Consider the following 12,380-nt stretch of genomic DNA (forward strand, 5'->3'; position numbering starts at 1 on the left):
CAGAACACTGTAAATCACACTAAATTTTTTGCTATAAATTGTTACGATTGAGCCCTCCACAATCACCTGATGAAGGAGCGTCGCTCCGAAAGCTAGTGTGTTTCCAATTAAACCTGTTGGACTATAACCTGGTGTTGTGTGATTTTTCCCCTTGCTCCAGAAGTGTGCCATAACAGCTCTGAGCAGACCGAGTAATAATGGAGGGTTGAAATCCCGCCTACCCCAGATATGTGTCTAAGTAAGTTGATTAAAAATATCACTAGTGGGGGAATTTCGCAGTGTCATGAACAGTAGAAGACTCTTCAAGATTCCCTCCCTGTTGTCTTACCGAGATATAAGTTAATTCCATCTCTTTCCACCCACCTACTGTTTTGCAATACTTGTTGTTAAACTTGATACAAAGCAAAATAGAAGCATTCTCCTGTAAAACAGCTGGACCATTGAGAATGCAACTGGTTATAGTTCAGCAAAACAGACCGCAATTCACGAACACAAAACATAAAGCTGAAGAGATACTAAGTCAGTTTCGCTCCTTAATCCGTGCAGAATGGTGGAGGAACCAGTTTTGTTCAGGTTGGCGTTTGCCGGTGAATTATTGAAAATGAGTTCTTTTTTCTTTTCCTTGCAAATTGCTCAGTAATCTCATCCGCAGTGCGCAGGCGTCCACAGTATAACGCCAGCGAAAGTGAAGTGGCAGTGGCCCAGGAGGCGCGCATACTGGGAGAGAGCGAGTTTGATCATTAATATTCCGTCCTCCCATTCTCAACCCCCCCCCCCCCCCCGGTGAAGTTAAGACAGAGACTGACTGAGGCAAACGCAGCGCTGCAGAGCTTCCAAAGAGCAAGCAGGAGAGGGGAGGGGAGGACAGGAGGGAGAAGGGCGATAGAGAGGGGGAGGAGTGTGAGTGGTTAGCAGGTAGCAGCAGAATCAATCTCACTGCCGCGCTCCCCCAGGGCAGTGTGTGGCAGAGGGTGAGGGAAGAGAGGAAGGGACAGCTCGATCATTCCTCCTCCTCCTCCTCACTTCCCTCATGCGGTGGAATGATGCCAGGGAGCTCGGGATGAGATGAGCTCGGGATTGGGACGCAGCGATCGTGACAGCCGTGATCTGCTGCTTCTGAAGCCCGGGAGAGGGGGGGGGGGGACAAGCAGCCGCAAACCCTGACAGACAGCAGGGCGACTCTGGGGACTGAGGGTTCAGCAGGCAGTCCCAGTCACTGAACTTCCCAAATCCTCCACCGCTCTCTTCTTTATCATTTAATCCAACGTTTTGTTTTATTTTGAGCGCGAAGTGGCGGAGAGAGAAGACAACTGTCGTTTGGAGGGTTTTTTTCTTTGTATTTAATATCGGGATGATTCACTCGCTGGTAAGTTGATGACTTTTCCTGGCGTTACGATTCAGAATGAGTGTAAATTGGAATCACCATTTGCAGAGGTTTTTGAAAAGTGAATCAATGCTGGGCCCTCTGCGCAATTTTTAAATATGGGAAACACTGAAGTACTAAACTGACGTGTCCTCATTTTTTGGTCTTAGAGGCTAAAATTGTGTTAATTCAGAGGTGGATACTATTAGAAAAAAGTAAACTTTTTTTTGTTGGGGGGAGCTTTTATTTGTTACTTTAAGAGCGCCGGGTTTCTCATCAAAATGAACCGTCTGCTCTTCGGCTTCCTCCAATCGTGTGTGCATCAATTCTACTTTGGATAGAGCTCCCGCTGGCAAAGTCAGACTGGCTGACCGGGGAGAAACAGTTGGGTCTAGAGGAGGGACAGACAGAGAGAGAGAGAGAAATAATGAAATAAGGAATAACCGCGGGACGTATTTGCAGTCACTGACCATTGCATTGAACGTGCTGCTTTCATTTTTGCGCTGTTTTTTTTAAAGGACATTGTACCAAGTTGCTGGTTAGTGTAACCCCAAGTTTAGTAAAAATAAGCTTTCATTTCCTCGCTTGAAAATTTGAGCCACGAGGTTGACAGCGTGGTGTCATTTAATTTTTTTTTACAAAGGTGAGTGGGGTTTGGGGTATGAGTAGCACGAACTCTGCTCTCTGTTGTTGCCCCCTCCCCATAGCGAGGTGAACCACCCTCGGCCCCAGTGCTGAGGTTGCTGTCTGCCTCGGCAGTACTGAAGGGTCAGACAGAACTTGGCAGTCCCTAGCGGTGAACGGACAGCAACTCGCCTCAGCTCCAAACCTGGGCCAGCCTGGAGACATGTGTGCCGCGCCTCGGATTCTCCCTCGCTGTTGACTCAACCACCCCTCCGTGCCTGCGGCTGTGTTTTCAGATTTCCCATCTTCACCGTGTTTGCTAGCATTGCCACTGTACAGAGCTGCCCGGGCTATTTACAGAGCGCTGTCTGTTCAGCCCATTTTGCCTGGTGTCAGCTCTTAATCCCACCTGCTCTTTGCTGCAAGTATTTATCCAATTCTCTTTTGACTGTTGCTATGGAATCTGCTTCCAAATCTCTCCATCTAGGCATTTCTGGATCACAAGGACTCCCTGTGTGCAGACATGCTTTCTCAGTTCATCTGGGCATTTTTTAAGGCAAATGCCTCACATTTCTCTCCTCTGGTTGCATTGTGTGGAATTGTGATCTAAAGCAAATATATAAATAAATATATAAAGCAATATATTGGAGGGATATGGGCCAGGTGCTGGCAGGTGGGACTAGATTGGGTTGGGATATCTGGTCGGCTTGGACGGGTTGGACCGGAGTGTCTGTTTCCATACTGTACATCTCTATGACTCTTTGGCTGTAGTTAGCTGCGTGCTGAATTTGATCACGACAAATACATCCCGCTCTCTTTTTTTGTCATTGTGTTCAATTAACTGTGATCAACTGGGATTGAGTCTCTGCTACCTGCATGAATTTGGACCTATTAACGAGCTGCATGATCTGACCATTTTGATTATATTAGGATTCTTGTTTTAACTTCACAATGTTGTGTTTCACAGAGAACATTTTCCAACTTGTAGTGGTGACGGCTGCAACTATGATTTGAAAATGTACTTACTGGAAAGGGCATAACTCACTATGTTCTATTGAAGAATCAACAAACATTTTAAAAAAAATGTTTGCTTGGTTTTGAGATTGGGAGACTATGGTCGCTTTGTAATGAGCTATCTAATTAATTCTGGATTCAGTAGGTGAAGCATAGCTTTTGGTTTTGTTAATATCATGAGAGATGGCATAAGATATATATTTTTAATCATCATTGCACACAAAGTCACTCATTGCCTGAAGAGCACTTGGATGTTTTAACATGTTGTGATACAATTATGGTGATATTGACAAATCCTTCCATTTGTTATATGACATTCTTTAATATAAAATAACATAGCTTATTAGCTCTTTTCAATTCCAATGTGCTTTCTTTAAGGTATAGTTTTTAAAAGAATACATTTTAATGATGTGAAGATAATTGCTTTAAACACATTCAAATCAAAATTTGAGCTTGTATGGAAAATGATGCATTTGGTCTTTGTGAATTTGGTATGTACCCAACATTTCTGTTCCACTTAGGCATCGACTAATTGACTAAATTCAAATATCTTTATCAAAGACTGCATAAAAAGGAGCATTATAAAAGCAATCCATTGTCTGCTAGTATCCAGTTAGAACTCCATATTACTAAAGGTATAGACAATATTTAAATAATCTTCTATATTAATAATTGCTAAAGTATAGAGAATTTTCATTACTTATTATTTGTAGCTTTGAGCTTTTCCCAATTGCTAAGTAACGATAATTTTAATCCAAAATTCTGAAACACACCAGGGAACACTGTCAACAGTAGATTTGGTTGAAATTCAGCCACCTTTGCAGCGAATTGCTAATAGATTAATAGTCAGTAATGTAATGATCTTGTGACACACAAATACAAGTGCATCATGTAAAAGTTATTGTATACACACCTCAGCAATAATGATTTTGAGTCCTAATGACTGAGATGATGTCAATCCAGACAGTAGCAAAGTAATTTGAAAGTTATGTAAGATTTGGGTTTCTTCTGAGGAATCATTCTGGTGGTACTCTTCTGCTGAGACATGATGATAATGACTTTGAGTCTGAATCAAAGTAATTTTAACTCCCCTTTTAACCAGCATTTCTTTCTTTAAATTGTGATTGGAAAATATGTTATGTTCTATATTACAACAAACATTCGCACTTAATCTGGTCAATTGGACTAAAACCTTGTGCTGCAGAACTTGCTGAACCCCTAGCTAAGCTGCTTCTGTACAGCTATTAGATTGGTGCCTATAATGTGGCAATATCCCCTGTATACCCAGTTGAGTCTCCTGCTGCTCAGATGTTGCCTGACCGGCTGTGCTTTTCCAGCACCACACTTTTTTCAATTCTGATCTCCAGCATCTGCAGTTCTCACTTTCTCTCAGTCCACCAAAATGCCAAACAAGTGACCAATTACCACCCCATCCATCTCCTCTCGATCATCAGAAAAGTGATGAAAGGTGCTGTTTGCAGTGTTATCAAGCTGCAGTTACGCAGAAATAATGTGCTCACTGGATGCTCAGTTCAACCAATTCCTCTCAGCTCCTGAATTCCTCATATATCCTTTGTCTAAACATGTGTAAAATGGCCAAACTGAAGGGGAGACTGCGTGTGAGTTCATTTGACATCAACATTCGATCAAGGAACTCTGGTAGAATTGGAAGCAGGGGGAAAACCTTCCAGCAGTTGGAGGCATGTCTAGCATCAAGGAAGATAGTTATGGTGGTTGAAGGTCAATCATCTAAGTTGCAAGGCATTCCTCAGGGGAGTGACCTACACCCAATTATCTTTTGCTTTTCCCTTCCATTATTAGGTAATTGATTGCACAATGTTCAGTTCCATTCACAACTCCTCAAACATGAAGCATTTTGTGTGACATATAGATGATAACTTTCAGGCCTTCAGTGGTCAGTGGCAAGTGACATATGTGCCCCCCTCCACCCCAAGTATTAGACAACAGTGATTCTAAACAGGAAATAATCTTACCATTCCCCATCCTTCTGACATTCTATGGTATTACCATTCAAGAATCTCAACACCAACTAAGACACAGCACATCTCTTGATTGGTAGTCAAAAAGTGTGGAGCTGGGAAAGAACAGCTGATCAGGCAGCACCCAAGGAGCAGGAGAGTCGCTGTTTCGAGCATAAGCTCATGATTGGTATCCCATCTATCAACTTAAGTATTCAATCCTTCCACCACCAACACAGAGTGGCAGCAATGTGTAAGACTTATAACTTCAACAGCAGCAACACATCAAGGCTTCTTTGACAGCACCTTCCACATCTGTGATCTATTCCACCTACAAAAACAAGAGCCTTATACAAATGGGGTCACCACTACCTACAAACGCCCATTCCAGTTCATGCACCATTCTTACTTTGAACCATTTACCATACCTTTCCTGTCAAAAGATGAAACCCCTGGACCTTCTTTCCCAAAAACACTGTTTGTGTACCTGCATGAGGTGTACTGCAATAGTTTAAGAAGGCAACTCAAAACTGCTTTCACAACAGCAGTTAAGATGGAGTATACATTGTGATAAAGTCTGCAACGCCCATTTCCCATCAGAGTAAAAACAAATCAGTTGAGAGAAGCCATTTATACTTTACTTAGTGATTTTTGCCATTTGAAATGAAAGGATAGATTTTAGCTACCTCCCTCTATCCATTTATGACTCAGTACATAATTATATACTTCAGCTCAAAAATGGGAATATGATTAATTGAGCTCTGAATAAGTTATTCTCTATTTTTATATGTCATCACTATGTCTATTTCGTGTCAGCATAATTGCCAATAGAATATCATAAATACCTAAATTTTTAATTATTTTTGGTATAATATTTGAAACATTTTAAAAACTGAAGTACTTATTTTTGTTCTTTGTAGAGATTTAATTAGATTGATTAAAACCTAAAATTGAATTCCATCAATCTCATAGATGTTTGGCCGTAAGGGAAGGATGAATGTATTGCATTTCACTTGAAAACTACCAAAATGTTTTCTTTAGATTTAATTTCATGCACCTTATGGTTTTGAAAGTTTCTTTTTCAGTTTTACCAGTGATTTGAAATTGTAATGGACTGTCATTTAATTATCTGAGATAAAATCACAAGCATCCATAGAATGGATAGCAGTAACAACTCTGTCTGTCTGAAGTTAAAAGGTGTATCTATGAGTACAATTATTTGGTACTGTACTTCATGTTGCTTTGACTCACTGTCAGAAGAGGCCTAAAAAGCCATGGGTCTCCACTCTTTGTAAAATCTAATGAATACTGAGCAGCTTGGGTGTAAACATTCTGACCCAGCTGTATTCAATTTGTCCAGGGCTGCTTTTGAAACATGCGATGTAAAACTTAAAAGAAAAGTGGACTGTATATGCTCATTTGTTATACGATTAAACCCGCAGTTAAATCATTGTTTAGTGCGTAGTGTGGGTGTAAATGAATTAGTCATAATGTTTCTGAAGCATTTGCTGATCATGCAAATTACATTGGATCAACAGAAACAGGAGAATATTGAAACAGAATGTGAATTACAGGCAATATTCTTGGATAATACCCAGTGTAAGATCTTGTTTTATTTTTGTGCTTAGTAGAAACATTGGAGGAATTATAATAACAGAAGAATGCCATTCTTCTGAATTCCTCATATATCCTTTGTCTAAACATGTGTAAAATGGCCAAACTGAAGGGGGGACTGCGTGTGAGTTTTCATCCATTTAATAAGAGCTTGTTTGAACTGTGATCTAACGCTGTAATGTCACTACCATGTCCATTCATAACATTGGTTAACGGTAACAACAAAATTTCCAGATTGAGCTAACATTATTTGAGAAAAAAAATTGTGAACTTTACAACCTGAGCAAATATTTCCTCCACTGATGAAAGATTTGCCTTCAATTTTTAAACTGTGCCCCCTAGACCTCTTTATCTAAATCTACTCCATCAGTTCAGCAGGGTACACAAAAAGAATGTGAAAGGTCTCCTCATAACCTAACCCTTACAGTCCAGGTAACGTTCACATGATTTCTACTCTACTGTATTCTGGTGCCCTTCATATAAAAGCCTACAATTAATTAGTCTTTAAGGTTATTTTCTGTATCAGCTAGTCCAGGAGATGTTAATGATTTATGTACCTGCACGCCCAGCTATCCTGGACTCTGACTGTCTTTTGACAATTCATCATTTAGAAAATATCTGTTCTATCCTTTTTAGGTCCAAATTAGATGACCTCACATTTAACATCTGCACAACCTAACATTGTCTTTGGAAATGTATTCTTCTATCGACACTGACCATGCCATGAGCTTTGTCAATCACAAATTTGGAGATGTGGTTTTCTAGTTAGTCACCTAAGTTGTTAATAACAACGGTGAATATTTGAGGCCTTAACAGACTCTGCTAGTTCCAAGCTGCCAAATAGACCACTTGCCCATTTTACCTTCTCTTGCTACCCAGAAGCTCAAGAATCTTGCAATTAATCACCAATTTGTCTTCAATTCCATAGGTTTCAATATTAACTAATTGTCACTTTTTGGGAATTTAAATCAAATGTCTTCTAGAAGGAGATAATAGATGAGCTGAATATTAATTCAATGGAGAAAGACTGCACAATGTTGCAGCACAGAGGGTCTTGGAGATCCTCATATGAATCACAAAAAGAATAGGGTAGGCATATCCAAAGAGTCTGCAAATAGTGAGGGGTTTGCCAAATCTACACAAGACTCATCAGAACACAACTGGAATACTGTGAACAATTTTGGTTTCTTTTCATAAGAGAAGATATGCAAGCATTGGAGGTGCTTCAGGGAAGGATAGTTAGACTGATCTTAATGCAGAATATTGAAGAAATATTGATTAGTTTGGGCTTGTACTCATTGGAGTCTAGAAGAATGATAGATGTCCTGATTGAAACATATATGATTCTTAGAGAGCTTCGCAAGGTACATGCAATGTACCATCAATGAATATCACTGCAAGTCATTCAACTGCCTGAACATATCTCTCGCTGAAGTCCTCACTTATGCCTTCATTACCTCTAGACTTCAGTATTCCAATGCACATCTCGCTGGCCTTGCACGTTCAACCTTCTCTAAATTTATGGTCATCTAAAATTCAGTGCCAAGTCTAGTTCAATCTTCCTCCCAAGTTTTCACTGACCTATGCTGTCTCCTGGTCAAGCAATGCCTTGTTTTTAAATTTTTGAATCTTTAAGAACCTCTCCCTCCTTATCTCTGTAATTGCTTTCAGCTCCATAATCCCCTGTGATAACGTCGTCTTCTAATTCTGGCCTCTTGAGCATCTCTGGTTTGAATGGTGTCACCACTGTCCTGGCCGAGCCTATAAGTGACTGAAAACCCAACAGCAATCTCATTGATGTTTAACTGCCCTCTGTTTATGGGAAGCTGGGCATAAGCAAGAAATGCTGTCCTTCTTAGCAGCACCCATATTCCATACATGAATAACAAAAATAGAATTAAAAAATGTTGGCTATACCTCTAGTTGCCTTGACCCCAAACTCTGGAATTCCCTCCTTCACTTGTCTTTAGACCTCACTTTCGTCCTCCTTTAAGATACTTCTGTAAACTTACCTCTTGGAGCAAGTTGGTTATCTCACCTAATATCTTCTTATCTTGCTTGGTACCATCTTTGGTTTTTTAATATTGGAATGCTTTGAGAAATTTTACAATGTATAGGCTGCTATCTATAAATATATAAGCTGTTATTAATTGTAAGCATGAATAAATTGCACAACTTTCCAATCTATACCAATAGTTCACAGAACAAGAAGACTTCGGTAGATATAGTCAGGATATCCCAAATATTCTCACCTATTTGCCTTAAAATGTTGGTATGAAAGAAAGGGTTATTGATAGCAATCCCTATGATCTGCATGTTGCTTTAATTAAATTATAGAATTGTGCATTTGTTTTAATAATTAGACATAGTTACGAAACCTGCATTTACAAAAGTGACGCAAGTGTCAGAGGGATTTCCTCTAGTATCTCCTTAGCATCCTTGGTAACTTGGTTAATTCAGTCAGGTAAGCTCAGAATGTGAGACTGCAGACACGCACCAATGTTCCATTATGTTTCAGCAAGCTCTGATTTCAGAAGTTATAATAGTCCCAATCAACTAAAGACGTGAATGCAAATGTTGGCCCAGATCATCTTTCCACCCATTGGTTGGACACCAGATATACTCAAAAAGATGTGTGGGACCTCCATGAAGTCCCAACACAGTGACTGTGCAGGAAGTGCCTGGCAAGTTTAACCTGGTGATGGAGCAACTCCACATCTCCCTGTGACCCTGCTTGAATGTTCCCAAATCTGAATAAGAGTCAGAGACTCAGAGAGAGACTCAAAGAATCCTTACAGCTTGGAAGTAGGCCATTCAGCCATTGAGTTCATACCGACCCTCTGAAGAGCATTCCACCCAGACACATCCCCCTACCTTATCCCTATAACTCTGCATTTCTCATGTTTGATTCACCTACCCTGCATATTCCCTGAACACCACAGGCAATTTAGCACAGCCAATACATCTAATCTGCACATCTTTGGACTGTGGGAGGAAACTGGAGCATCCAGGAGAAGCTAACGCAGACACAGGGACAACATGCAAACTCCACATAGACAGTTGGAGGGTGGAATCGAACCCTGTTCTCTGGGGCTAATCACTGAACCACCATACTGCCCATAATGATTGACTTCCTTGGATAGTTGCCCAGAATTTCCTGGCAAATTAAAACCATGTCTATCTCTTGAGTAAGTTGACAGCTGGCACCCTGACACCCACTAACCTCCTAAATGACTAACCAACTCATCCTAATGCTCCAAATACCCCTTGACTGTGCTGTAGCCCTTGCCCAATTTCACCCCTACCACTTAGCCAACATACCATTTCAGTGATTTACTTCACCTATTCTACTCTCTTAGGGACCCACTTCTGCACCCCACTTCTCCATTTACCTCTTAGAAACATCTGAAGGTCTACTATAGTCAAGCAATCTAGATGTTGAGTCGCAGAGTCACACAACACGGCAACAGTTCACACTAAGCATAATCCCAAACTAAACCACTTCCATCTGCCTGCTCCTGGCCCATATTCCTTAAAACCTTGCTATCCATGTACATATACAAATGCCTTTTCAACATTGTAATTGTACCCACATCCACCACCTCCTCAGGAAAATCATGTGAACCAGCCTTTGTGCAAAATATTTGCCCCTCGTCATCCTAGGGAGAAGCCAACTACCATTAATCCTATCCATGCCCCTCATTATTTTATAACCTTCTACAATGAGGAGAAAGACCACAAACTAAGGTCCTGTGCTTTGATAATTCTTCCCCAAGGTCTCACATTCCATTCCTACTCCCCGGCCAACATTGTTCACTGCAGCATGGTCTAAAGCTTTTTGAGAGGAAATATGGAGAGTGGTCCTGTTTGACTTTAAATGAGCTCTGATGCTGGTAAAATCTGACAAATGCCTGACATGAAAGGAGAATTAACAGAAATCAATGTCCTCACTTGGCGCTCTAACCTGATAAGACTGGGCAAGACAATTCAACAGCTTGAGGTATTGCACTGTTAGTTCTGCTATTTTTAATAATCTAAAATATTTTAAGATTAATTAATTATATGGGTCAGATCACTTCTGCAGATAAAATGAGGTCTGAGGTATGTTAAGACTTTTAATGAGAGAGGAGAAATTTTAATCTAAGCAACCATGAAGTAACAAACATACAACTCATTTTATAGTGCAGCTGAAACAGGGAATTTTGTAATTTTGTTTTTCTTTTTAGAGCTCCTGTTATAAGTTTACTTGGATGCTGTATTGTGGATGTGTGGCCCATGTAGAAATATCAGAATTGTTTTGTGCTGGACATTTATTGTAGAAATTTCCTGACTGACTCTTCCTTTTACCAATATAGCCAGTCACTGTCATCCACTGGCTAGTTCTTTTATGACATTTGAGGCTAGATCACACTAGTTGTTTACTTCATGCAGCAAGCTAGAAACTCGATATAACTTTGTCCAATGTTTCAATTACTTGCATGTTCAGCATGACTGATTTATCACTCACCATGATTTTTGTATTTTCAAATTGCATTTAGTGGATTGTATTTAGTTTTCTCCCAATTCATTATTACTTTTGAACATTATTGACTAGGAAATTATAGCTAGTGCTGTAAAAAGCAGTGTAGTTTTGTGTGGATTTCCTTCACTAGTGTCACTAAGGATTTCCATACTTGCCGAGTTTAGCAGGCTCTTTGATTGGAAAGGTGATTTAAAATAAAAGGAAATTAAACGGATAATTTCTTGCCTGGCCAATGATAGAAAGAGGGTGATTGGCCCTGACTGGAAGATTCAGGTCAATATGATACAGAAATGTCCATTCTATCCATATTTTCAGAATTTTTTTCTCTTTTTTTCATGTATAACCACTGAAAGTGAAAGACTGACTGAATGTTGAAATTAATGTGACTTATTTTGAAACCCTTATAATGTTAAAATGTGCAGTACAGTTGACAGATGATTTGATAAATGCTTTGATACTGGTAACATCAAGTGCTGATTGGAAGAAATAGCTGGAAAAACTCAGCAAGTCTGGCAGCATCTGTAGAGGGAAGGATTCTGGAGAAAGGACTCAAAACATTAACTCTGCTTTCTCTTCACAGGTGCTGCCAGACCTGCTGAGTTTCTCCAGCAATTTCTGTTTTTGCTCTTGGCTAAGTTTTAAAGTTCACATTTACCAACCCCATTTATTCCAATCAGCACCTGATGTTACCAGTATCAAATGAGATATCAAGTGAATGAATTAAAATAAAGAACTGCAGATACTGAAGATCGGAAACAAAAACCGAAATTGCTGGAGAAACTCAGCATGTCTGGCAGCATCTGTAGAGGGAAGGATTCTGGAGAAAGGACTTGAAACATTAACTCTGCTTTCTCTTCACGGACGCTGCCAGATCTGCTGAGTTTCTCCAGCAATTTCTGTTTTGCTTCCAATCTTCAGTATCTGCTGTTCTTTACTTGAATGAATTCAGCCAAGAGCTTGGTGAACATTTCAGCTTCTCTCTCACTGTTGGATGATTGCATTTTTGAAACAAAAATAAAATTCCCACTTCTAAATGCTTTCTGTATACTCCAGTATGAGTCTAGATAACTACTCTTTTCACTGCTGTCTGATTGCCAAGTTAGTTACTTAGTGGGTAAGTCAAACAATCAGTTTTCTTCCTCTCCCACCCTCAGGGTAGAATTCTTTGTCTAGTGTTGGTTCTCCACCTAGTGGAGAATTAACAAAGTTCATCAACTGAGTGGCAGAGAACCAGAAAACTGGAACTTGGAGGTCATCAAGTTGA

General features: G+C 40.0%; 1 protein-coding gene across 8 annotated transcripts in view; it reads left to right on the top strand.

The window, feature by feature from the left end:
* Nucleotides 1-907: 907 nt before the first annotated feature.
* Nucleotides 908-12,380, top strand: part of LOC122557667 (leucine-rich repeat-containing protein 4C) — a 998,121-nt gene continuing 986,648 nt past the window's right edge. For 4 of the 8 annotated variants that reach the window (XM_087996325.1, XM_087996323.1, XM_043705489.2 and 1 more), the window contains exon 1: nucleotides 908-1,366. The gene's annotated coding sequence lies outside the window, so the exon portion shown is untranslated. The remainder of the gene's footprint in view (nucleotides 1,367-12,380) is intronic. The other 4 variants (XM_087996324.1, XM_043705485.2, XM_043705484.2 and 1 more) reach the window with 1 other exon arrangement.

The sequence above is a fragment of the Chiloscyllium plagiosum genome, unplaced genomic scaffold, assembly GCF_037043375.1.
Source record: "Chiloscyllium plagiosum isolate Xiang-an unplaced genomic scaffold, Cpla_swu_hap1 HiC_scaffold_18, whole genome shotgun sequence".
Taxonomy (NCBI): domain Eukaryota; kingdom Metazoa; phylum Chordata; class Chondrichthyes; order Orectolobiformes; family Hemiscylliidae; genus Chiloscyllium; species Chiloscyllium plagiosum.